This window comes from Ambystoma mexicanum, chromosome 2q, assembly GCF_040938575.1.
Source record: "Ambystoma mexicanum isolate Mex_15411 chromosome 2q, UKY_AmexF1_1, whole genome shotgun sequence".
NCBI classification, from domain to species: Eukaryota; Metazoa; Chordata; class Amphibia; order Caudata; family Ambystomatidae; genus Ambystoma; species Ambystoma mexicanum.
This window is the reverse complement of record NC_090924.1, coordinates 53,805,778-53,831,443: the sequence shown is the minus strand read 5'-3', so window position 1 is coordinate 53,831,443 and position 25,666 is coordinate 53,805,778. Positions and strand designations below refer to the sequence as shown.

Here is a 25,666-nt window from a genome sequence, read left to right as displayed (position 1 = left end):
GTTTTTTTCCTTTTGTACGAAGAATTCAATTTTGGCCATATGAAGAAGAGGAAAGTATCCTCGAAACGCTTCGCCACATGAATTGGATTCCACCATTGTTTCAAATTTATTGTGACCTACTATTGCACTGCTTTGCTTCTTGAATTTGTAAATGTTTCTCCTTTTGAAATAGTGTGTATTTGACACTTTAGATATAAACTTTTGCTATAAAAACACACAACTGAACTCTTTGGTTTATATGTTTTTTGTATTAATATGAGAAAACAGTAGTGGACTTAGTACAAACATCCTAAAGTGTGCAGGGGACGGGAGGGTTCCCTTGTTGAATCCTCATTCCAATTGTCTCTTGTTGCTTGTGTGAATGAAACAGAGTGCTTGCTCTGTGTATGCTGTCTAAATGTGTGTGTTTGTATGTTAATTTATTTATGTAAATATGGGTATGGATGCGTGTATGCTTGTGTTATGAGTGAGTGCATGATGGGTGCTCGTGTGAATGAGACAGAGTGCTTGCAATATGTGTGTGTGTGTTGTGTAAATGTGTGTGTGTTTTTGTGTGTGTGCTGGTCCAAGCTGATTTTGGCAAGTGGGGAAGGTTTGTACAACAAAGGCTCCTACTCGAGCTCTTCACTCCTCCACCTCTAACTCCCTCATGGTCAATCGCTTCTCCATGCAACAGGTTGGTGGTAGATCTCTTTCTTCACCTGGGCCCTCCCTCTGGAACAGCCTCCCTGCCTCTCTGAAACTTGAGGAGAACCATCTTCGGTTACGGAAACACATCAAGACCTTCCTATTTGCTTCTTCTTCTCTCTTCCTCTCCCCTGCTGATCTCTGTTGTTTCGGCACTGAGCATCTCGCTACCCTCTGATTTCAGGCCCAGAACCTTGCCCACCGAGCTGCATACCCGCACTGCCTCCTGGCAACCCTTGCACTTGGGTCTGTATCTGAAATCCTACAGTCCCCTTACCTGCACTTATCAGACACCCATTGATAATCACGTTGATTGTGTGCATGTGTTAGGCGCTCTGGAGCTCAAGGGACAGGCATGGTGTTTTTTTACTAGACAAGATGTCTTGTAAAAAATACCATACGTGCCCCACTGGGTCCCCCAGCGCCTTGCACACACACATAATCACTTTGATTGTGTGCGTGTGTTTGGTGCTGGGGGACCCAGGGGTCAGGCATGTTATTTATTACTTATAGATGTCCAGTAAAAAATTACATGCCTGACCCCTGTACCCCCAGCGCCTTGCATACACAGAATCACATTCATTGTGCGCGTGTGAGGCACTGTGGCCCAGGTGGTAGGCATGGCATTTTTTACTTTGTATGCCCAGTAAACAATGCCTGCTCAGTCCGCTGGGATTCCTAACGTCTCCCATGCAATGGCAAGACTGACCCCTAAGCCCTCCAGCACCTCACAGGTACAGATAAGTGATTATCTGTGCATGCGAGGCGCTGTAGAGCAATGAGGGAAGGAATGGAATTCATTAATGGGCATCTGATAGATGCCCCATAAAAAATACCATAACTAGGCCCCCCAGCACCTCACACGCACACAATTAATGTGTGCCTGTGAGGCGCTCAGGGCCTCAGGGTTTGGGCATGGCAGTTTTTACTGGGCATCTATGCCCAGTAAAAAATGCTGTGGCTGTACCCTGGGACCCCAGCTCCTGGCATGCATCTGCCTCCTGTGCCCCCCCCCAGGGCCTCGCAATCACACATAATCACATTAATCATTAATGTGATTATGACTGAGTGCAAGGCACTGGCGCACCATGGAGCAGACATGGCATGTTTTACTTGGCATGGTTGATAAAGCAAGCATGATGAGCGTTATTACGTAGCTAGGGTGGCGTTTTAATGCAGCCAGTCTAGCCATTTAATATTGTTGTATGACATTTTATATTTGGCAGCTTTGATAAAGCATGCATGATCCGTGGCATTATTCTTTCCATGGCATGACATTTAGTATTGGGCATTTTTTATAAAGCAAGCAGGATCAATGGCAATATTCTTACTGTGGCATGACATTTTGTATTGGGCATCTTTGATGAAACACGCATAAGTGTTCTTATGTAGCTAACCTGGCATTTCAATGCAGCCAGTCTAGCCATTTCTTATTGCGGTATGACATTTGGTATTGGGCATCTTTGATAAAAACAAGCATGATACGTGTTATTATGCAGCCCGACTGGCATTTTAGTGCAGTTTGGACATGTAGTCATACCTTGGCATGCATGTTTAATGGTAAAGCCAACCGAAGTATGTTCTAACGTGGGGTAACTGCCAAATATTGGCAGCACAAGCATGGACATTTTTTTTGTAGTATCATTACTGGCATCTGGCATTATGAGCAAAGTAAACATGAGTATGTTCTGATATGGGAATACTAGTGTATAATAGTGCAGCCAGTGTGAACATGTTTTATGGAGAAATGCTGCTGTGCACTGTTGGTGATTTGCATCTATTGGTTTTTTTCTTGAGTTACCCTACAAAACCAACTGCAAACTGTTTGGCTTTTTAACAATTTTTTTGAAAAAAGTGTGCTCTAAAATGCACTATTTTAACCTAGTATTAAAAAATATATATATATCAGGTGTGGGGGGGGGGGGCAGTAGACAGTTTAAAAAATTCAACACCCGTCACTGCATTTATGTTAGCCGTCCTGGTTCTTCTTGAAAACCTGGTCACGCTAACGTATAGGGGTTTCAGTGTGTAGCATTAGAACATCTCTCCTAGAACAACTTGTGAAGGCATTGCTTTGTACAACTGAATCAAGTTTCCTTTGGTTGTCTCTCGTGCATAGACTACTCCACAGTTGAATATCGTGTCTTTCCTTGGGCGCCCCTCTTACGAAATCACCCCCTTAGTTCATTACGCCACCAGGGTGACTGTGAGTCCGCTGCAGATGTAGCCCCATTTTGCGGAAACGACTGACCTTCCCACTCTGCAGGCCATTCGTCTTCCGGCAACATAATAACTGCGTCATACAAAGACAACGAGTGTCAGCCGCCTCCCAAGCGTGCCATAAAAAGGAAGCTGTGAGCTGAGATAAATTCTGCGCTCAGTGATAGCAGTGTTTGCATCGGGAACGATACCGGTGTCTGCAGAGCTGCGCTGGACAAACACTCGAAGCAAGGAGAGGGGCACGGCACCTGCAGACATACATCATCAGGTGGCGGTCATTAAGGCCTACTTCTTATCACAGGGTTCTGCATCAGTCAGCGGAGTTTATTTTGTCTCCAACACAGACTTTCAATGGGCGAGTTTTTCATTGTCGTGTGTAGTTTGGGTACAGGGGTAACACACAGCCAGATTCGGACTGGAGTGTTGGACGTTAGGAATATGTCAGAAGAGTCAGCAAACGAGCTAGTCTGGCCCAGGTTTTTTGTGAAAAAATAAAGATATCCCTCTTCCCCACCTTCCCACGCCTTGGCTGCCTGTGTTCTCTCTTCCATTACTCTGACCTGACATAACTGGCAGACATTCATGCGTACAATACTTGGCAGACAATCTATCTTTTTGTTTAGGGGGCTGTTGAAACAACAAGAGAAAGCGATATCTAATAACATCTACCCTACAGCTGAAACCCTGTCATCGCATCACCCTTACACTACATGTGCTGCCATTATGCACAGCCACATAATGCTTTGACCCACGCCACAGCTGGCTTGATAAAGGAAAAGTCGGAGAGAATAAAGAGGTCAGCGCTTAACCCAGCCAGGCTGAGTTTCTCTTTAGAATTTCTGATGGGGGTGGAGCCACCTACATCTTGCAGGCAGCCTATGACATGCTCAGCTCTTATTACTATAACCCGGGTTCCCACAATTCCATGGCAAAGAGTGGAATTAAACACTTTTGCCCCATCAGGTCTGGGAGCTGCACAGAATACTGTCTAGCGTTGGTGGATCCTCTCACCCAGTGGGCAGCAGCCAAGTTTACCAGGACAGTTGACCCGGGACATTTTTGCCAGGGTTTGAATAAAGTTACTTGACAATATATTCTCATTTGAGGAGTATCCCTCTTACTTCGTTACTGATTATGTTTTGCAATTTTAATCCAGGGAAATTACTCATAGCAAATGCATATCTCACAAGTTTAATGTTATATACCATCCAGAAATAAATGTTACAGTGGAAAGCTTCAATATGATTCTTAATGGGTGCATTCACCAGACAATTTTGGCAAGACCTAATTGGAAAGAAGCAGTACTTGAAACAGTGACAGCCACAGTTGCACCCTCCACTCGATGACTTGCATCAGTTCATTTAATTTAGTATGTGCAGGACACCAAATACCAAGCTGTGAGCCCAGTGGTCAGGTGAGGTATCCAGACTTGAGTTTGGCTTGGAACAAATAACAGAACAAAGGGAATCCGGAAGGAGCAATAAAGAATGCTTTGATAGGTGTTGTAAGGCAGCGAGTGTGATGATTGCCAGGTCTGATGTTTAAGTTAGAATCAAGCTACCAAACCAGGGAAGTGGTCCAGTCCCATGACATTGGTACAAGTGTTACATAACGCATGGAAATCTGCTGCTAGAAAGGTGTGAGATTTGGGCAGGGAATCCCTCTGTAGGGCATGAGGTTTGAAAGTGTCCACAACGCCCAGTCACCTGCATGCTAGTCCCAGAAGGTCTGTGCATCAGATAAAGAGGCAAGGAATACTTGGAAGCATTTAGATCTTCGAGGCCGGGTGGGTATTCTGCAGGTGGGATGAGATAGAAGTGAAGACTGAAGTGGACGGGAAAAAGGGGAAGATGTGTTCCATCAATACTCTATCTGGGTGAAACCTCAGGACGTTGGAAGAGATTTCCAGAGATTTTCTTTCCAGTGTTACCTGATCTCGAGTGGTGGTAGTTGGTGAGTGGACCCACTTTTCCAGGAGCTCTGCAGAGTCCTTATATGTAACTTGGTCCATATGGCAAAAAATGGCACCTATCACTGAAGCTCGCCTGTAGGCCATCATTCCAGCCACTGTGATGTTATCTCAGGAATTCTGACCTTCCCCATTCAGGATCGTGACTGTTCTCCACAGAAAGCCTTCACCGCTGCTCATTATGGTTTGATGGCCCCTTTGAAATGTGTAAGCACTTCATGTAAATCACGGACTTGTACATTTGTATTAGATGTTCACACTTGCTTCACATTATTGCACACAACGTAGCGAATCGAGCCTCTTGTGGATTTGCATTTCTTTTAGGAAAACAAACCTGCCAAAACGGCCTCTTCCCTCTACTACACTTTGATAGCCCAAAGCCCATCAATCTTCCTTCTTGCTTTCACACATACCCTGATATCAAGAAACTCTCATTCACCCGCACAACCCATAAACCCTCCTGTACATCCACAATCACAGTGCAATTATCCCGACACGCCATAACCCTCTCAGGCCCCATCATTCCATGGTGCTCCCTCACTCCTCATATTCTTGTTCACTCCCTGTACCCTGGAACATTCCACCAAACATTACACAATGGCCTCCGAACTGCAAAAACCCTCTCCCACACTTTTGCAGTCAAACCAACCTAGGAGTACCCCACCAACCCTAACTCAACTCCACAAACCACCAACAACCCCCCCAACAAACACCATCAGATTACCAAATCTCCCTACGCAACCAGAAATGAGCCAACCTCTTTCCCATCCAAGAAATTCACCAACCACTAACCACAATACCTAACTTCCACTTCATCCCTGTGTGTGCCCACAGATGTATCATCCATGCACACCACCAACCCTAACACCCTCATTAACTCTACTGTGTACTCTCCCCATACACTGCCCTATTCCTCTTTATTGCTGCACCTTACTTTACTTTTGCAACCCAGTAATCCTTCCTAATTACCCCTTTGAAAACAATCCATAACCCATCACTTTTCCTGTAAATCACCAAACTTGTTCACCATCTTGTAGTTAACCAATGCTAGCCCAACTATTTGCCATTCATGGTTCACGCCAGTGATTCACCAAGTCTTTTCTGCCCCAGATGCCACGCCAGGCAGTATTGAAGCACGTCTGGAGGTACAGCACTCCATTCAGTGAGAGAGAACACAACCCATCACCAATGGGGAATTATCTGGCGAAAGCAAGTGAGGACTGGCAACTTTTGGCCTCGGGAGCAAGTACGGTTTTCTGTCCCATGCTGCAGTGGCCCAAGCCCATAATGAAGGGGCCCCAACTGCCAGAATAACCATACTCCATACCACCCTCTCCCCCACCCATACAAGCGTATATAGTAGACATTATGCCATTACCTTCTTTTTATGCAACATATTTTTCAGTTATGTTTGTGGTTTCTTGGAATACCAGCCCCCAGGGAATCTCCCCCACAAACCAAACATGGCAAAATGATTTCACCAGGATAATATTATTTGGTGCAATGGGAAATTTGAGCCCAGGTTTCCTTGTGTGTCCCTGCTAGCAATTTGACAGGAGGCTATATCTCATTCCAACCTATTCCATATTTAGTTGTATACCAATGCAAATAGGCAGAGAAGCTGCAGAATTCATTGGTGGAGTAGAGTCAGGGGATCCGGCTTCCCTCCAATTGCCAAACACGTGTTGGCTCAGCAAACGACCCATACTTGCTTTCCTGCCTACTTTGGAATCACTGCAAAGCCAATAATTTGAAAGCCCTACATAAACCCAAAAGAACACTCCCCACATTTATACTAACCTTAGGTTCTCTCCATCTTACCACACACAAACGCAAACCAGCCACATGCCCAAAAAAACACTTAAAACATGCTTATAAAAACACAGTTTCACTAGACTTCAAACATCACAAACCTACACCTCTAACTACAACTGACATACTCAGCCCCCGGCCAATGCATGTGCACACTATGGCCATGATGCCACACCTTTGGACACAAAGCTTTAAATGCCTCCTACACTTTAGATCTAGAATCCTTACAAGCACACAGAGCTCTGGATACATACAATCTGCACCCTCAACATTAGCACTGCAATCTTGCCTTTCCCTATCCTCCCAACTAAACAAACCCACCCACTAGCTTCCAGATCACCAGAGCACCTGACAACCATGCAAATGGCAGCAATGCATGGCACACATCCGAACAGAACATAACCCAGACATGGCACACGCTCCTCCTGTCCCCCTTCCCCCCCGCACTCATTCAAAACCTAACAGCCTCACTTGGCATCCTGCCGTCCCACCAGTGCACAGTATATACATGGTTACTATTTATTTATGGGGTGACTCTATGGATTATAAATCCATATGAGGGAGACTTTGCTGACAGTTAAAACAAGGCACAATGATGAAAAGTGATTTGCTCAGCATCTCAATGTGTCAATTGTGGAAAGGCAGGGTTTTGAGCACTAGCTTCCTGGTTTCACAGTTTCAAATTTAGACAACAGAGGGTACTTCATCTTCTCCTATTCCATCTTCAATATTAGAACAACAAATGTGTTCTGAAAAATTGGTATTCAAGGGCTGAACTAGAACACTGTTCAATAAATCTGGCTTTCAAAATACCATGTCACATGATAAAGCGAAGTAACACAATGTAAGAGAATTCTTAATTGAAATATATGTTCATTAAGCAAGTGTGTATCACTTTGTAAGCAAAATGAAAGGGGTCGAGTCAGCCCCATAATCTGGTGTGGCAAAATGCAGACCAGGTACAGATCTCAGCCACAATCATTTAATCTACGAGCCTACTTTTCCAGATTTGTACCTCCATCTCATTTACACTATTTTCCTTACTCATCACCCTCGAGTATCTTTCCTTTGCACCACATCCTCAATGCCCCTTTAACATCCTTCTATAAAATTAACTATCAGGCTTCAATTCCTCTTTTGCTCATCCCTTGACCCTTAACGTAGTCCACTTAGCATGCCTTATACACACCCCCTTCCAGTGCCTGCACTGCTCAGTCATCAATTCCTTGTCACTGTTAAGATGGATTTCTGAACTCTCTCCTTGAGGGGCAGAGGTTCAGAAGGCCAGCCTAGTTTCTTGGAACAGGGTAACCTCTGGACAAGCCAGACCAATCAAGGTAGCGATTGCGGCGGTCAAGACTAGGTCTCAAGAGGGGTGAGGGTGACTGAAAGCCCGCAATGAGCACACAGAGCAAGGACGCTTACAAATTACTCCAAGCAGGGGTTATATAAAAAATATAGACACATTTATTACAAGGCCTTTGTAATATTGACCATAGCAAAGAATCACGATAAAACTCAAGTAAACCAACACATCACCATCAAATACAATATATATACAATTACCGATGGGTCTAAAGAGTTAGAAGTACGAAATATGCAGACCACCTAGATGGGGAGGAAAACAGGCAGTGCAAGTAATCGTTTAGACCCAGTTCGCCTTCAGAGGCCACCTAACTAGAAGGAAGTCCGAGCCCTACGAAGAGTGGAGCCTTGTGCTCAAAAGTACCTGCACACGCTGGTGCCGATGGGCCAAGGGGAGTCTCTTCAAGGAAGTCAGGCAGTTCAGAGTGGTGAACAAAGGAGGGCGAACAGATCTCCGCTACTCAAGCGCGGCCTCCACTTGCGGGCAGAAGCAGAGCGCGAGTGTGAAAAAGGTGTGCTGTTTAACACAGCGAGGAAAAGCTACGGGCTACTGCAGGAGGGCGACCAGTTCCTAGCGTTGCTACTCACCGGCCCCCGATGCAGGCAGACCCAGGCTTCTCCGTGTCAGTTTCTGTAACGCTCACCTGACTCCCACGGGGGCGCTGGCCTGGTTCGCGCTGCTGTGACCTCGTCTAAGGTGATGCGCAGGGTTCGGAAGACGGACTGGACCGGGCCCCAGATCTGGCTTGTCTGACTCGCAGAAGTATCCTTCTGTAGGTGAGAATAGGGGGTTAACTGTCTGCGGGGTAATGCAATCGGCCTCCCACTTACCCCTCTCACCCTCCTCAAGACCCTTCTGTGCTTCCCTGTAGCGTCTCAACTTAGGGTCTGAAAGGACGAGCTCTCCATCCTGCTTCTGATGCAGGGGCGCGTTGGTATCAAGTTACGTCACTGGATTTTCGGATGGGTGAGAACCAAACTTGCTTGGCTTCCAGGTAAGTTTTTCTATAAGTGGTTCCCCTTGTGTCCATGCATTAATGTTCTAATGCTAATGTCTTTTTCCCCATAGGGGCCGGGGTACGGAATGCCGGGGAACAGGCACCGACCCGAGGTGAGCGGTGAAATCCTTGTGGAAATCAGGTAAGTCTTTAATGAGTGTTTTGGTAATGTCTTTTCATTCACTCATTAACGCTGATGTCTTTTTCCCCTTAGGGGCCGGGGTCCAAAAATGCCTGGATGCGGCGCGGACCCGAAATGAAAAGGGAATGACCCAACAGGTAAGTCTTGACATGGAGTTTTAGCTTCCCTTTTCCCTTCTTTCTCTCACCTTTGTTCTTGTCTTTTTCTCCCTAGGTGCGGGGGCGCGACTGCGAATCCGGATGGTCGCTGCTGAACATGGAGGCGCCCTGTAAAGGTGAGTAGAATGCGGGGCAGCAGCGATCGATGCGATGTGCTTTTAAAAATAAATGTCTTCCTTTTCAGGATTGTCGGCGAAATGTCTCTGGGATGCAGATTTAGCAGGTGAGGCCTTTTCCTTCTTCTGTTCTCTTGTTCCCTTCCTTTGCAGGTGATTCAGGATGCTGGCAGGTGTGGCAGAAGTCAAGATGCAGGAGCAGACACGGTGAGCGTCCAGCTGCTAGATGCAGAACAACGCGAAGCACGTGTGGCTGATCAGGTGTGGTTTAAATAGCCTTGGAAGAAGTTCCTAGAATGTGTCCTTCCTCCAATCAGGTATGTATCCTTCCCCGACCACGCCCGGGTGGTAAATGAGTCCCACAGGTAAAGTAGTTCCTTTCAGGCCTCAAGGAGGCCGGGGTTCTGCAGCATGGTCTGCATCAGGTAAGTGCACCCAAACACTTTCATAATGAGCCTGGCGCCCATGGCGCCAGGACTGACGTTTTCTATGAGCCTGGCGCCATAGGCGCCAGGACGCTGTCCAAAGGGCCTCTATAAGGGGTTGCTGGGACCTTCCCCGGGGACTTGATGTCCGCTTTCGGGGACGCAGGGCCTGAGCCGGCTCCCCGGGAGCGGGCATCGTGACAGTTTCAGTGCTGGCAGGTTCAGATGCGAGCAGGGGACGTCTCGGCGTTGTGTAGATTCCGCGGCAGCAGAAGTTAGAGTGGAGGATGTCCCAAACGCAGTGAACCCGCAAGTTTGTTACCACAGCAGGGCAACAAAGCGGCCGTGTGTATTTCAGCCCAATGTACACTTCTCACTTCAGACCTGGGAATGCCAAGTGTACGAATCGTGTGAGAGTGTCAAGGACTCGGAATGCAGCAGCAACCTGACGGCTGTTACAGCGCAAGACTCCTGGGTAAGCTGGTCAGTCCACTGGATGGCCCAGAGACGCTTCCAAAGGCTTACGTGCAGGAGATGATGAAGATGCCGAGAATAGTTGTTCCCACCATTCCAAAGGGTCGATTTACCAGTACAGAGCGACAGCAGTGCAGAGGAGCAGTCCTTCAGCGGGTCACCAGCGATTCCTCGGTTCAGCCTCTTGGTTGCAGGATACTTGGCTCCTATATCCGTTGTTCGTGAGAACTCAGGAGATCGACATGGTAGTGGTGTTTCCAGCCTCCTCTTATCCAGAGTTCCCTTCGCGCCAAAACGGAGAGGACCCAATGGGAGATCTGCTCACAAAACACTCACACCATAAGTGGACCTATCACGGACCACGGTGGTCCCAGGCATCCAAGACACACTAGACTCTCTGGCACCCAGGATGTGTATTGGGACCAGACATCCCAGCCCACATCCTAGAGGCACACACAAGGCCGGTAGAAGCCTGCGAAAGCATCTGTGTTTCGCGGGAAAGTACATGCCCAAATAAGGAAGGCCCCGGGTCGGCTCGACCTGGGGAAGGTGAAGAGGGCAAGACGGTCAGCGGGCAGGACAAAGAGCCTCGTGGTCTGGCCATTTTGGAAGCCAGGCCACCATTTTGGGCTAAGCGTGAGAAAAGCGCTTGAACAGCCAAAAGGAGCTCAAAACACAAATAAACGATAGCTGCCACCAGTCCCATCTGTGATTCACTTGCACCGTTCGTTAACAATCCAAAGAGAGTGTCTAGGGCCTGTAGAGTGACTAGAGACCCAAGAGAGCAGTAACTTAGCATACTTAGCTGCCCTCTTGTGTCATGTTGCGCAAAAGCTGCAACATGATAAAAGAACTACGGAAAACAACGTTTCCCGGTACTGACTGTGTTAAGGGCATGTCAGTTTCCCCGTAAGAATGGAGCGAAAGCCCAGAGGAGTGCGGCGGAAGGCTGCGCTTCTCTGGCAAAGTCTATATATGGGTGAAAACAACAGCAAAAAGTTTAGGGGTTGCCACATGGAAGGAAAATTACCTACAATTAAGAAATCTTTCTTAACAGTCACTCACCCCCTTCAATTGCCATGGCTCACAGCGTCTGCCAAACACAACACAAAGCTGTGGTTGGGTACTTGCTGCTAGTTGTGGCTATGGGGCCTGCACTTGGATGTTGCAGCGTGAAAGACGCCAAGGGGACATGCTTTTATTGTGCACCCAAGATGCACTTTCCTGAAAATTTGGCAGCATACTTCAGCTCATGGAAGCAGTGAGAAATGCAAGGGGAGTCTGCCTGGGATCTTGTGGTGAAGAGCGAGTAAGAGTGGCCTAATGTATTTTCAAGGAAAAATATGTGTGTGGAGCTTGTGTTCTTATCCTTGTGTGCGCTCGGGTATGATAACACACACATGCTCGGGGGACTTGAATCCATTGTGGGGGCCTGGACCCTGTGTCCCCAGATGGAAATGTCTTTCAAAAGATTTAAAATGACTCAAAAACCACCTGTGCTAATTTTGTACAACTTTTAAAATAGTACACCTTGTGTGGACTTTTGTTTAAATGTGTATGTTTCTTTTTTTCCTCAGCTCTGACCCCATCGTCCGGAGGTGGTACTGCAGACATCAACACACACACACGCATGAACGTAAACAAACTTTGGCAATCTGATACCCAAAATGGCGTCTTTCAGGAGATTATTCTTCAAGGGAAAAGTGTCATGGCAATCACACCCATATTTACACAAATACAAATGTCTATTCAATGTACTTTATTGACTTTTTTTTAATTTAAATTGAAAATAAATCAAAATAGCTGTTACATATTCTCCGAATAATGTTATAGCTGTGTAAGAACATACACACAAACAATTAGATTAAATATTCATTATTTTTGTGCACAGAATACTTTAGGAATGCAGGTTGTTTGCCTTCAGAAACAATACTACAGTAAAAATATGGCATACTTCCTAGGAGTTTTTGAAGTTAGCAGTTGGTTTAGCTTCCAGCTTTTACATTTAGTGATATCATTGTGAATGTATGCACTAGTAATCAGTTTGGTTGCAATCTAATATACCATATAAAGCACTGGTCAGATTAGCAAAGAATAATGAATCTAAACATCTCGGAAGATGTGTTCCTTTTTAGATATCTTTGAACTGTGCATTTATTATAAGCATTGCAATGTGCGATGAATCCTATGGAGTCATCACAAATTTCCCAAGATCTCCTCCCATATGGCCAGGGGACGGCAGCCGCTACCTGATCCTGACCCTGGGGGTGGGTAATATTCCTTTAACATCTCTTGTCTCTGATGATTCTCTGAACATAGGTTTTGAACAATATCACATTGGAAGTCGCAGAAACCCTATGAACTCCAATTCCCAGAAAGCCTCAGGTAGTGAGACGAGGAAGAGGAAGACGGATTTAATGTGGATCAAGAGGAACAACAGGTCAAACATGCAGTCTAGTTGTTTTGAGGAGGTTCGAGTGAGCGGAACATTTAAAAATGATGTACGTTTTAAAATTAAGAGACCCGAAGGCGAAAGTGGTGAAGCCAGTGATGAGAGACGCAGAGCCAACGTAGACAGCAGTACGGGAAGGACCACGCTGGAAGGAGCAGGCATTTTCATTCTGTTGTTCATGAGCATTCCATAAGTGTGGGGCACGAGACCAGAAGGGAAAGTGTAGGCACAGAGAGCGAACCGCCGAAGAGCTGGCAGCCACAGTGGGGCTACCGGAAGCACGGTTGTGCAGGGGAGCAGCAGTCGTGCTGGCGAGTGAAAGCAGAGCCACCCTGAAAGCTGGAAGGAAGTCTGCACTGCAGGGGAGGCCGTCCCAGAGCAGGAGCTTCACCACAGCAGTGTGCCATGGGTCGGAGACACTTCAGTACACCAGTGAGTCTACCCAGAGCCATCTGGGACCCCAGGACGTACAGACAGGCACATGAATAGACAAAGATATTTGAATACTGAACCAGTGAAATACAAAGACAGCACTTGAACAAATCCCCATACATGAGATATCAGTGTGGGGGAATTTGAAACAAGTATAACCTCAAGCCGATGAAGTAGAAACCCCAGTGAAGTAAAACAACTGTGTTGAACTACAAATAGTGAATTAAAGATGTGTTGAAAAGAACACAACAGACAGTGGACATTGGGAGGCAAGATACTTGGCAGGAGAGTACACCGGGGGATATGCAAGACCCAGATAAGGGTTTCTTGGCAGCAGAGTATACCAGAAGTTGCATTCAAGTTGTACAGAAAGTGGAAAGATCCCTGGCAGGAGAATATACCAGGGGATCAAAGATTCCTGGCACAGGAGTATACCAGGAGGACCATTACAGTTGTACAAAGAGACTTATTTGTTTTGCAAATTATATGGTAAATAAGTACACCAGAGATACGTTGGCTATCTTTAAGGAATTATTATTTGAAAGAGACATTTTTGCTATCCTGATGAAACTGTTATTTGAAAGAGATACTTTTCCTATTCCTAGGGAACTCTTACTTGAAAGAGACACGTTTGCCACCCTTTCACCTTTCTTAAAAACCTGTTATTTGAAAGAGACACTTTTGCCATCTTTAAGGAATTATTATTTGAAAGTGACATTTTTGCTATTCTGATGAAACTGTTATTTGAAAGAGATACTTTTTCTATTCCTAGGGAACTCTTACTTGAAAGAGACACGTTTGCCACCCTTTCACCTTTCTTAAGAACCTGTTATTTGAAAGAGACACTTTTGCCATCCTTTTGACATTCTTAAGAAGCGGTTATTGGGATCCCCAACATGCAGTGGGAGATGGTCGACTCAGATATTATGGGTCCAATGAGATCTGAGGATTACCCCATGTATTGCATGGTGAAACGTGACTTGTTAACTAGGTGGGTAGAGGTACAGGTGACCACTGATATTAGCACAGCAAGTGTCATATGATTCCTAGATGAGACATTCTGAAGGGAATGTAACCCCAGTGTGCTGTTGTCAGAAAATGGGGTGCAATTAAGTCAAATGAAAAGGAGGAATACCTAAATGAAAAGGAGGAATACCTAAAGCGTAATGACATAGAACATCGCACAAATGTGATATATTACCCAGAGACCATAAGGCTGGCAGTAGCTTATGGTAAGGATTGTAAATTGGCAATAGAAGAAGCTGTGACAGCACATAGTTTTTGCCACATTAGCAATGGGTGTATCTCCATTTCAATTTAGTAGCGGAAGGAGGCCACGCACCAAACTAACACTGCTGTGGTTGTGCAATGCGAAACCCGTGGTAGTGGACAAACAGAGAGTGGGAAGAATGATGAGAGAAACCCAACTAAGAAGCAAAAGAACACATGACCGAGTGGGTGTGCGCAAGGCAATACATCCCAAGGCTGGGGTCTGGATGGGGATACTACTGCCCAGTGGCATGAGAAAGAGAATGTTGAGGTGGCCATAGCCAATACAAGTTATGAGAGAGCTGTTACCTGCAGAAGAGACATCTGATTGGAGAGTGTGGAACGTAGAGGTGCTGTGCAAGAGGATGTGCAAGGATGCAGGTGGTTATGGGAACAAACAGAACTCTAAACTCCTTAACAAAAACCTCAACCTGGGAAGGAGCAGATACCCAAGACTTAAAAGTGCAAAAACAGGAGATGGCATGCAGATTGGAGCCACCTTGATCGGGAAGATGTAGGAGGAGGCCAGAGTATCTATGGCACTATGTGTAGTGAGACAGCTGATCGCAGAAAGAAGGGGGAGTGGTATCTGTGGTGCCAGCTGGCAGAACGTGGAGGCTGGGGATCGAATGTGAGGAGAGACCGATGGTCATAGAAGATTGCAAAGGGAGGATAAAGCAGGCCGACCTGTGGACCAGTGGAGCTCCTTAGCATATGGAATAATCATAACAAATGTACTTATAACTCACCTTCCCAGTGTCTCCAGAACATACCTCAGATCCAACATACCCTACTCTTAATAAGAGCAAGACCATTCACTGGATTTTCTCAAGAAACATCTCTCTTGAGCACCCAACACTTCTCAAACTATTATAGCCTGATCACTTAGCTATTATTTTCAACTTACCCAGACTCATTATTATGAACACCACTAATAAAGACAACATTTGGATTACTTATAGAAGCAAACATGCCCTTACAGCCAAATCGCTAGCTCCAGGTTTGGTTAAGCTGTCTGAATCATTGGCCAATATGATTCTCGGAACAGGTTGATCCCTTCGTTTTTGGTTAATGGAGGGGCTTGTGATACAACAGGGATAACACATAACATAACAATACAGAGATCGCAAGCTACCCTCCTCTCCTCCTGTATTTCAAATATTTAACTTATGGCTATATCAACATACAGTCACATCTATGACTGTTTAAGGGACTCCACTCCTTCATTTTAAATAAACATATAAAATACAACAATTATTCATAAATATGAAATACATATCGTTTATTGCAACTCATCTAATGAAAATTAATTCACATGAGATATACAAATGGTATATAAAGTGCAAAAGTGCAGTTTGGGGTTAGTTTAAGTGCCAAAAAATTTCTAACATGCAAAAACAGTACAATATCGAAAAGAGTTTTCTTGTTCACACCTGATAGTGTTGGGAGGGTTGTAGTAGTCTCAAGATAATTCATGTATAATTCCTAGAGTACAAGAGTGAGGTGTTCATGTACCCACTGGGTTCCAATCACTTAGTGAACATTATTTCTAACTATACAACACTTTCCCTGTCTCTTAATTGCTTGAAAAAACATCCAACTGCTTCTTGATATTGTACTGTTTTTGCATATTTGCACTTTTGAGCATATGGCACTTGAGGAACATGCAAATGTAATGGATGGGATAACACCAGAACAATTCTGAGTCCAAATAACGGACATATGGTGCTCAAGAAATCGCGCCAATAACATAGTAAAAATGGAAACAATTAATATGGAAATTAAGATGGAAAATAGTGACCACGACGCTGTAACACTAAACTGGAGAAAGAACGAATCTCTAGTTATGGAACATCATGTGGGAGAACTTGTAGTAAATCAATGTCTAAACCGGCTAAGATTATCCCAGAAGGAGATTGAGAGTCTAACATTGGAATTAACATCTGATGCCTCCAAAGGGGAGGTAAATGTTGACTATGGACCGCTACTTTTACAATTCAAAAGACCATACAGTGGGCTGAGAATTGACCAATACAAAAATAGATATCCATACCACAAAAAGGTTGCAGACGAGAAGAAAAGAATGCAGACTGACATCAGTAAATTGAAATTATGTGGTTCGGTACAAACAAAGCTCGAAATAAAGAAGCATCGCCAGAAATACTGTAATTGGATGATTTTGTGTCGTCTGATTCGTGATCAAAATTGAGCTGAAACAATGTTGAAATTGATCTGCATCCGAAAGAGCAGCGAAACATGGGCAATACTAAATGAGACCTCACAAACTTAGAAAGCAAACATGAGTATTGCAGTAAATGCAGAGGTGTGGGTAAAACACTTCATGTCAGTATTCAAAAACTCGTCTCCATTAGTTGATGATGCATGCTTAAAGAGAAATGTGCCTTGGAAGGTCGATTTCTCTAAAAATGAAATTGAGGAAGCAATTTCTAAATAAATAAACTCGGGCGCTGCCAGGCTGATGGGCTATCTAACATATCACTAAAGAAGCACAAAGCGCACTGGGCTATCTTTATTGAAACTCTTTTTTCGACACATCTCCTTGACAAGACGAATTCCCTCATCCTGGCAATCGGCCGTAGTTGTTCCGATCTTGAAAAAAGAAGATCGTTCAGATCCTAACAAATACTGCCTGATTGCACTTCTTGATGTTATCGGAAACATTTTGGCTTCATTTCTGTAAACAAGACTAATCAAATGGGCTGTTGATGTTGGAATCTTTGAAGCCAGACAAACTGGTTTCACCAAGGGAGTTGGTGTCGAATTGAATTTGACATTGCTAAATATGCTAAAGCTTGAAACAATCAAAAGTGATAAAAACGTGTTCCTCGCATTTGTCGAACTCCGTCAAGCCTTTGATAGCGTGAACAGATCCATTATGTGGCAAATATTAACGAAGTGGGCATGTGCCTTGGATCTTTTGCAAGCTATTAAATCACTCCATACTAACACCTCAATAAGAGTAAGAATTAATTCTGAAGGCGACTTGACTGAAAGAATAACGACTGAAAGAGGTGTCAAGCAGCCTTGTCAAGCAGAGGTGTCTAGCAGCCCTGATCTTTAAATTATATATTGCAGATCTGCCAGCAACATTATTGAATTGTAAAACCTTTCCTCCGAGAGTAAACGGAAATCAGATAAGTTGGGCCATCTATGCTGATGATTTGTTGCTCGTAGACACTACAGAAATAGGTCTCCAGCGGCTATTGACTAACTTAGAGATATATCTGCATAAAAACGATTTGGCAATAAACGTTGGAAAGTCTAAAATTGTCACTCTCGACTCACATTTCGTCAGGATTGGCTCCAGAAAACAAGCATTGCCTGACCCCAAAGAGACATCCTCTCTCCATTAACAAATCTGGAAACACTCGTTTGAGCGTCCCGCAACATGCAGTGCCTTGGTTTTGCTTTCATAATCCCAGAACAAATGCTGCCAGGTTGCCATGGCGACTATGGCGTCCTCTCCACGCGTGCAACGTTATCGCGCCTCAGAGGGGAGGAGCCAAGCGAGGTCGCGGCCACCCGTTATAATGCTTCTGGGTTGCCGCACTCGCTGCTTCTGATTTCGTTGTGAATCATAGCTAGCGCTCTTGTCCTCTTTCGTGTTCCTGCACTTTTGACCCTTCTTGACCGTACCCTTTCCTTCCTTCTTATTAATTCCCCTGATACCTGACCACGGCTTATGTTCTTTGACCTGTTTTTGCCTCCTGATTACCAACTCCTGTATTGCTCGCATGCTGCTGACCCCGGAAAGTGTTTTGACCATTCTACTGCCCCAAGATTTAGGTCACAATTGATCTGCTGCTCACAGACCTCGTCTGGCTGTTCTACCGTCTAGTCCAAAGAACCTCACAACTTCTATCCACTTTTGGCCCGTACACGTGGGACTGCCAGCTTCTTCAGGAAATCTACAACTTACTAAAAATGGAACCACTGCATTTCTCCTCCTCACTTTGGCAGTTATCATTTGTGAAAACCCATCACATTGCAGCAACTCATCCATATACCGCTCCAAGCTGCGGGGACTAACTACCACACCCTCACTGCCTTGAGTGAACCTGCATTACCCAAACTCCAAAGCGCACAAACTAGAGACTGCTGCTACCGGCGCTCAGGTCGATAGGCGTCCTCGTTTCATTGGGTTAGCTGTTGGACTAGAGACTGCTGATTCCGCCTAAGCGTCCTCGTGCCGTCGTGTATCAGGGATAGGCTGGGTTGTGCAGAGTTCCTCGGTAGTACCTCCCTTATACCCACACATTGGTAAGTCAACCCTTTATTCATCTCTCGATTCATGTTGATGTAATGACCTCCTGCCATTGTCTCTTGACTTCTGTTATAAAGTGATCTTGTTCCTAGAAGATCCTCTCTGATATAAGGTTCTTCCTTTTCTACAGTCAACAGTCTCCATGTCCTTCGACAGCTGCTGCAGTGTTCCCATCTTTCGACTAATTGATTCCTTTGTACTTTACTTTGGAAATACAAAGGGATACATTGGTAGGAAGAACTCAATGGCTACTCTTCGAGTTCTTCTACCGGGCTGCCTGATCAGGTCCTGGCGTATCCTGACACATTTGTGCAAAAAGGGCAAAAACTACAAATGGTACACAGCTGACCAACAAATAGCAAAAATTGATAGCATTCGATATTTGGGCATCCTGTTTAACAACTCAATAAGAGAATGGCACTGGACTGAAGACCTAAAAAGAAGAATGAAGAGTTTGTCCCTACAATGAGCTAAACTACATGCAGAATTGGTAAATTTACATCAAATCCACTGATAATGTTATTCCGGCAAAAGGTAGCAGCCGCAATAAAGTATGGAAGTGAAGCTGACTTTAACATAAATAGAGCGACCAGGAATGTGCTTGAAGGACAGTTCTGGCGTAAAGTCCTTCGCTTCCCAAAAAGTCTATCGATCACTTCCATCCGCTACGAACTTGGGCTGCAGTCCTTATATGCTACAGTGCTTTGGAGATCAGTGTCAATGATGAGGAAAATGAAAGTGAAGCCATCAGTAATGCATTGTCAAGGGCGCTGGATGTTGGCGGCCCGCTGGGAACGCTGTTTGTCCCTGGAGGGACTCCTTACTGGTGGCCACGCCCCCCGTGTATTTCTCCCGCGTCCCAAGCCCGGCAGGGTGAAGCCCGCGGGGTGTTGGCGGCCCGCTGGGGGTGTTCGTGGATCCGTGGGGGGGCCAGACAGACTGGCCTTCAACGATCTGGACTGTGCTGGACCGTGCCGAGGTGAAGCCCGCGGCAGGGCAAGGCGGGAGGCCTGACTGGTCCGGGTCGTGAATTCAGAAAATTGAAGACCACGTAAGTGCCCACGCGTGGCCCACATAAGGGACGGTCATCAAGTAACTACAATTCTAACTGCTGCCAAGGGGGAACAGTGAACGTCGGCCATGACTCTTTCAAAGTCTCTAAGGTCCCTAAAGTCTCATGCTGTGCCAAGGAAAGCCCCCCCTGTTTTGCCCCTCCTCCCCCCCCTATTGGCCTCAAGTTTGCTCCCCATGTTAATGGTCCTAAAACGGAACGCAAGGTACTGGTTGTCAGGAGGCAGCGACAGCAGTGTCATACAGTTAAACCCCCTAACTTGGCCCTTCAGAACTCTGATGAGGTCGAGCTCCCCACACCTCAGCTCCCCGCGATACCCAGCGCCTCAATTGGGACCTCTGTGTCTGGTCAATACTGTTTCGAGCAAGAGCAAGAGGGGGAACAAGAGGGGGAAGCGGCCGGGACTGTAACCTTGGAAAGCAGCTGTCCTTCACTAAATCCTACCCCCGGAATCCCCAGAACCCCCAACATGGTCCTCATCCCAGTCCCTTGCCCCAATCTTGGCTCTTGCACAGAGGTGGCCCCGTCCAGCTCCACCCCTGACTGCTCACTCAACGAGGGCAGCCTGCATCTCTGCAGTCTGCCAATTGACATACCCCCGCTGAATATACCCTCTGACCATAGCAGTCTCTGGAGCGAATACTTGTCACCGTCAAGCCCTTCGGTCAGCTCGCATTTTCATCTATCCTTACTCAGGGCTCCGAGGCAACAACCTGATGACCCCACTTCCGCTGTAAAACCAGCCACTGACACCTCAATTGGGGGTGATTTTACATCCAGGGTGTGTAAATGTGCATGCATCCAAGTGTTGGCTGAGTTGGCAGTTATTAAAAATCTGCTCTCAGTCCTCATAGGAACGCAGGGGGAAGAGCAGTGTGAGGGGAAGCCCTGTAACATTCCAACAGCTCGCAAAGGACCCATCTTCTCATCCCTGGCCCACCCGCTGGCACACCCCCAGGAACAGGCCCCTGTGACACCCACGTTCACTGAACCGTGCTCTAGCATGGTGCTTGGGAATCTACAAGTAGCCAAGGGTAGAAACCCCAGTACCTGTGTCGAGTCCAGAGTGTCCAGTGGGGTGCCCCATTCTAAGGTAAAACCTACATCTCGGGAGGATACTGCACCAAGTGAAATGGGCCCAACACGCCCCATTCCTGGAGAGGAGAGAGCCTATGGCTCGCGGCCTAGAGAGAGGTTACATCCACCCTATGTCCTAGGCCGGACCGGACAAGCTACCGTGTACCTGCATGGCGTACCCAGGTTGGCAAGGGACAGGAAGGAGTCAAGGGCTGCCCTCCTCAACAAAAGCTTACACTGGCTGCGGACTGTAAGAGGCTGCTTTTTTGTGTCCAGGGAATCCTTGGCAGGGTGTTGCAGAATGCCAAGAGGGGATGATCAGCAGGGTGACATTGTGGAACTTGCATTTTGGGAAGTGGCAAAGGCGGTCCTAGAACAATGTGGGGGGACTAGTTGGTCACCCAGGAGTGGTATTCTAATCAGTAGTCATCCTCTAATAGACCTTGAGTGCCCCTCGAGGTTAACTATGAGACCATCCCCCCTGTCTGGTGCTAACCTCACCCCTTTGGGACGTCACTGGTCAGGCCCCTTGGGGGATAGGCCCTTGTAATTGGGGTTTTCTTGATGATAATGGGGCTCCTAGTTTTACTTATTTTCCTCCTCAATTACTTTTGATGGGGTGCATTCTGATATTATCTCTTGGAATATTGAATGTAATTGTTTTTGTATGTTGTTTTTTTGTGTTTGATGGATTTTCTTTGGAACCCGAATAAACTTGTTGACTGACTGATTATCAAATCTTGAATGCAATTGATGGAAAGTCCTATCAAGGCCTCTTAAAAGAATGGGCAGATAAAATCTGCTCTCATTTGACACATGCTGGCTGCACTGTGGAGACACTTTGGTCTAATCACTGTGCGGTAAAGAAAAACCTTACATTTAACGATTGTGTTGACCCTGTCAACACCAGTTCGAAACTTAAAACTAACCTGGATCTAGGAGGCGAAACACGGGAAATAAACCATATTTTGAAATACCTGGCAAAGTTCCCATCGAGAAATCATTGCAATCAGTTTTTACATTTACGTTTAAATTTGTTACCAACTAAGGAGATGTTATTCATGATGCGAACACCATGAACAACCATTGCCGATTCTGTAACATTTCAATAGAATCTTTAAAACATCTGACGATTGAATGTCTGTCCCTAAAGTCACAAAGAAGTATCTTTCTGTGGAAATTTGCTCCTCTCAATGAGAATCTAGAAGAGAGGTGGTATATCATTCTCTCCGGTAAGAATGTAATGCTGACTTGTGCAGTAGTTGATTACTTAGATGATCTTTTTAAAAGTTAAGTCAGTTGATGGACATATGAGAGAAGATCATAATGGATCAAACGTAAGGAAATGTAAAATAAAGTTTGTAATAAACACAAAATGTACAATAAAAAAAACAAAGAAATAAAAATAAAAAAGAATGGAACCAACTCAGGAAGATGGCACAGTGTTGTTTTATTAAACAGGGAGGTTAGAACAAACATCAATGGGCCGACGCTCAGTCTCTCAATGATCTCTGCACAAAATATGTTTTTTATATGAGCAATACATCAGAATGACATCATACCACATGGCAATAGTGAAAAAACCTATTGAGGGTCGGAATTGGTTAAGGGAGACATCTAAGTATACTTTTCAATAGGAGCCGGGATTGTTTTTGGTTGTTTGTTATCAGGTGAACGGCTTATGCCTACCTCTAAATAACATGTAATTTTCAGAAACATTAGATACACTGTTTCTCATTAGTCTTCAAACTATAAGGTCCTTCGTCATATGGACTAATACAATTGGTTGGCACACTAGTGCCACATCTGGAACATTCAGTTAATTTAGCAGCACGTAAGCCAAGATCCAGGTGCAGGGTGACATGAAGCTAACTCACCACCCAATCATGATATATGATATGATAGGTTATTTATAACGCGCTTAATACCCAGATGTTTCTAAGCACAAACCCTGGGATCGAACCTGTGTTGCTCCATGTCGTCTTGCTTCCAAGGCGAGCACGTTGCCGCTGAGTTATCCCCCCCCGAGACGATTAGCCCATTAGACAGACAAGTAGCCCAAAAACTCTCAACACCCATACCTTCTGCCATGAAATTTTCTTTGTACTTGGCCTTGCAGAACATCCTTGTCTTTGAGAATACACGGTAGTGAGGGCACTCGCTATCGTGTCTGGGATTAAAAAGAGCAAGAGAGGAAAAGCTCCTCTGATTTAAAAAAGGGAAAGAAAGGGATAAATGAAACAGTTTCATAGTGATAGTTTCATGTATTCTAATTTGAACAACAATCTAAACAAATCAAATAGAGGTTGGAAATACCTCAAATATCTAGTATTAGTATAAAATTTATTTCAAAATGAGTCTAAAGGTTTTTTTTAGAAAAATGTTTTTCAGAGATCTTCTCATAAGACTCATATAAGGGAAACCCCCACTTGTATAGATTGTTGTTCAAATTAGAATTCATGAAACTGTCACTATGAAACGGTTTCATTTATCCTTTTCTTTCCCTTTTTTTAAATCAGAGGAGCTTTTCCTCTCTTGCTCTTTCCCCTTATTCTGAGCCCTGGGTTTTTCGTTTGTTCATAATTGCACTTATCAGCATCCGTTTCCTTTATTCTTTAACCTTGGTTATGTGTAACCATATGTTTGATGAATGATGTAAATAATTGTTTCATCTCCCCTCTCCATGTTTATGATTCGATGTATAATTGTTGTGTTTTTTTAATTCTGTTATTCAACACATGCTAATCTTTGTTTGCAACTTTTTACAGCATTAAATTCTGTTATTCAACACATGCTAATCTTTGTTTGCAACTTTTTACAGCATTAAAACAGTATAAATTATACACTGGAAATGTTGTGGTACATGTGGTCATCTTGTTTTTCTATATATTTCACCATGCATGAATATGGTTGTAATTAGGGGTTGGATTTGATACAAGAAAAATACCCAATTACTGAAAGGCACTCCACCAATTCAGCACACTAGGCAAGGTGCTGAGTGCTTTGTTCCTTGCTTTGCAGCATTATCTTGTTGTGTTATTTAGTACTCCTTGTGCCCAGCTGCTGTTCATATACTCTGCAAAGGCCACGCCAACTCCTTTTTATGTTAGAGATGGAACCAAAGTTTGGCATCCTTGGTGTTCTATCTTGCACCTTAATGCAAGGAGGTTCATCCTCTGCATACTCCTTCTTCAGAACAGATAGCTGACCTTGCTTCTTGAATCTTGACTCCAGGCCAGGCAGCCTTGCCCTTCACCTTCAAAAGCCTATTATTCTTGCTGCAACACAGTTTTCTATTCCAGCTTCATGGTTTCTGGCCTACTAAATTCATGATAACAATGTCCAGTTTCTATACAATGGTGGCTTCACCTGCATTCTATTCACTACTCATAGCCAACTTCTATGATGACTTATTCTACCTTGAGTTTCGGCAACTGTACATTTATCGAACAGTTGCTTTTCTGCAGCACTTTGCGCACGTGTAATCTTCCTTTTCTATGTTGGGAAACTCACTTGATTCTTAACTTTGCCATTAGTTTCTTCAGGATCTTTACATAATTTGTAGCCAGTATCTCGAGACGTTGTGCACATTTCTTTATGATGTCATGAATTCACTGTCAGTTTCTTTTCACAATCCTTCCGTTTTTTTCTCCTGCAGGTTATCATAACGTCGAGGATACATTCAGTATAGGTGTCTCAATGGGTATCTTCTTTCAAACACTCGCTGCGGTATTGGTATTATGGCTGGTGTTAAGCACAGCACGATTTTGTGTCTCCAATATACGGGAGGTAGGATCTCCTGCAGATGCACATAGCTGCTCTTCTACATTCCTCCCTCTGGTCCAGTCCTCGACCACCTCCTCATTTCTCTTGGTGTCCTTGTATTTCTTTTTGAAGAAATGTCTCTTCGGTGTCCATATCTTTATCACCCCCCTCGGGGTGCCCACTGTTTTGATGTGTTTATCCACACTCCAGGTCATGTAGTTACATTCTCCATTTGGGGTACAGTAGACCCACCATCCCACGTATTTCTTATGATCCTTTGGATACCAGAACTTTGTTCCCTCAGGTGCTACAATTCTAGCCTTTATGTAATCCCTGATGGTGTCATCAGTCAGCTCCTTTGCTTCTGGTTCATCCTGTCATCAATCATGATCTTCATTCCTACTGCTTTCTTGGCAGTTTTCTTACATTGTGCAATTATTATCCTTATCAAACAGAATCCAAATATGAGCATCACCAATATTGCTCCAAGGAACTTGAACAAGTTTGCCATCCAACAAGTAATCCATGAGAATAGGAAGGCGAACCAACTGTCATTTTCAATGGCTGGTGTCTTGTCCACCGTTTTTATGTGCAAATCTGTAGGCATTGATATAGCCACTGTCAACGTCCCGGTCTCTCCGTCATGAGATGGTATGAATGTGCAACATGATGGCCCGATCTTGGCGCACAGACCTCCTTCCACAGCTATGATCATGTCGATAACGTACCTATTCTGGAGGGTCATCAGCTTTATCGCCCTTAATTCTTCTTTTATCATGTTAAATCCATTTATAGTGGCATTGATTGACTGGAGCAGCTCCCATCTGGTGATTTTTAGCAGTCTGAACCCCAGGCATGAACATGCATGTGAACAACACTGCAGTTTTACTGTACAATTTGTGCTCATCTGAAATATCATCAAAAGCTTTTTTGATTTTGCTGAGAAGT

General features: G+C 44.8%; 1 long non-coding RNA gene across 1 annotated transcript in view; it reads left to right on the top strand.

The window, feature by feature from the left end:
* Positions 1-12,074, top strand: part of LOC138568918 (uncharacterized) — an 88,113-nt gene extending 76,039 nt beyond the window's left edge. Inside the window, exon 3 of the long non-coding RNA XR_011302997.1 lies at positions 11,944-12,074. This is a non-coding gene — a long non-coding RNA (uncharacterized lncRNA). The remainder of the gene's footprint in view (positions 1-11,943) is intronic.
* The last annotated feature ends 13,592 nt before the right edge of the window (positions 12,075-25,666 follow it).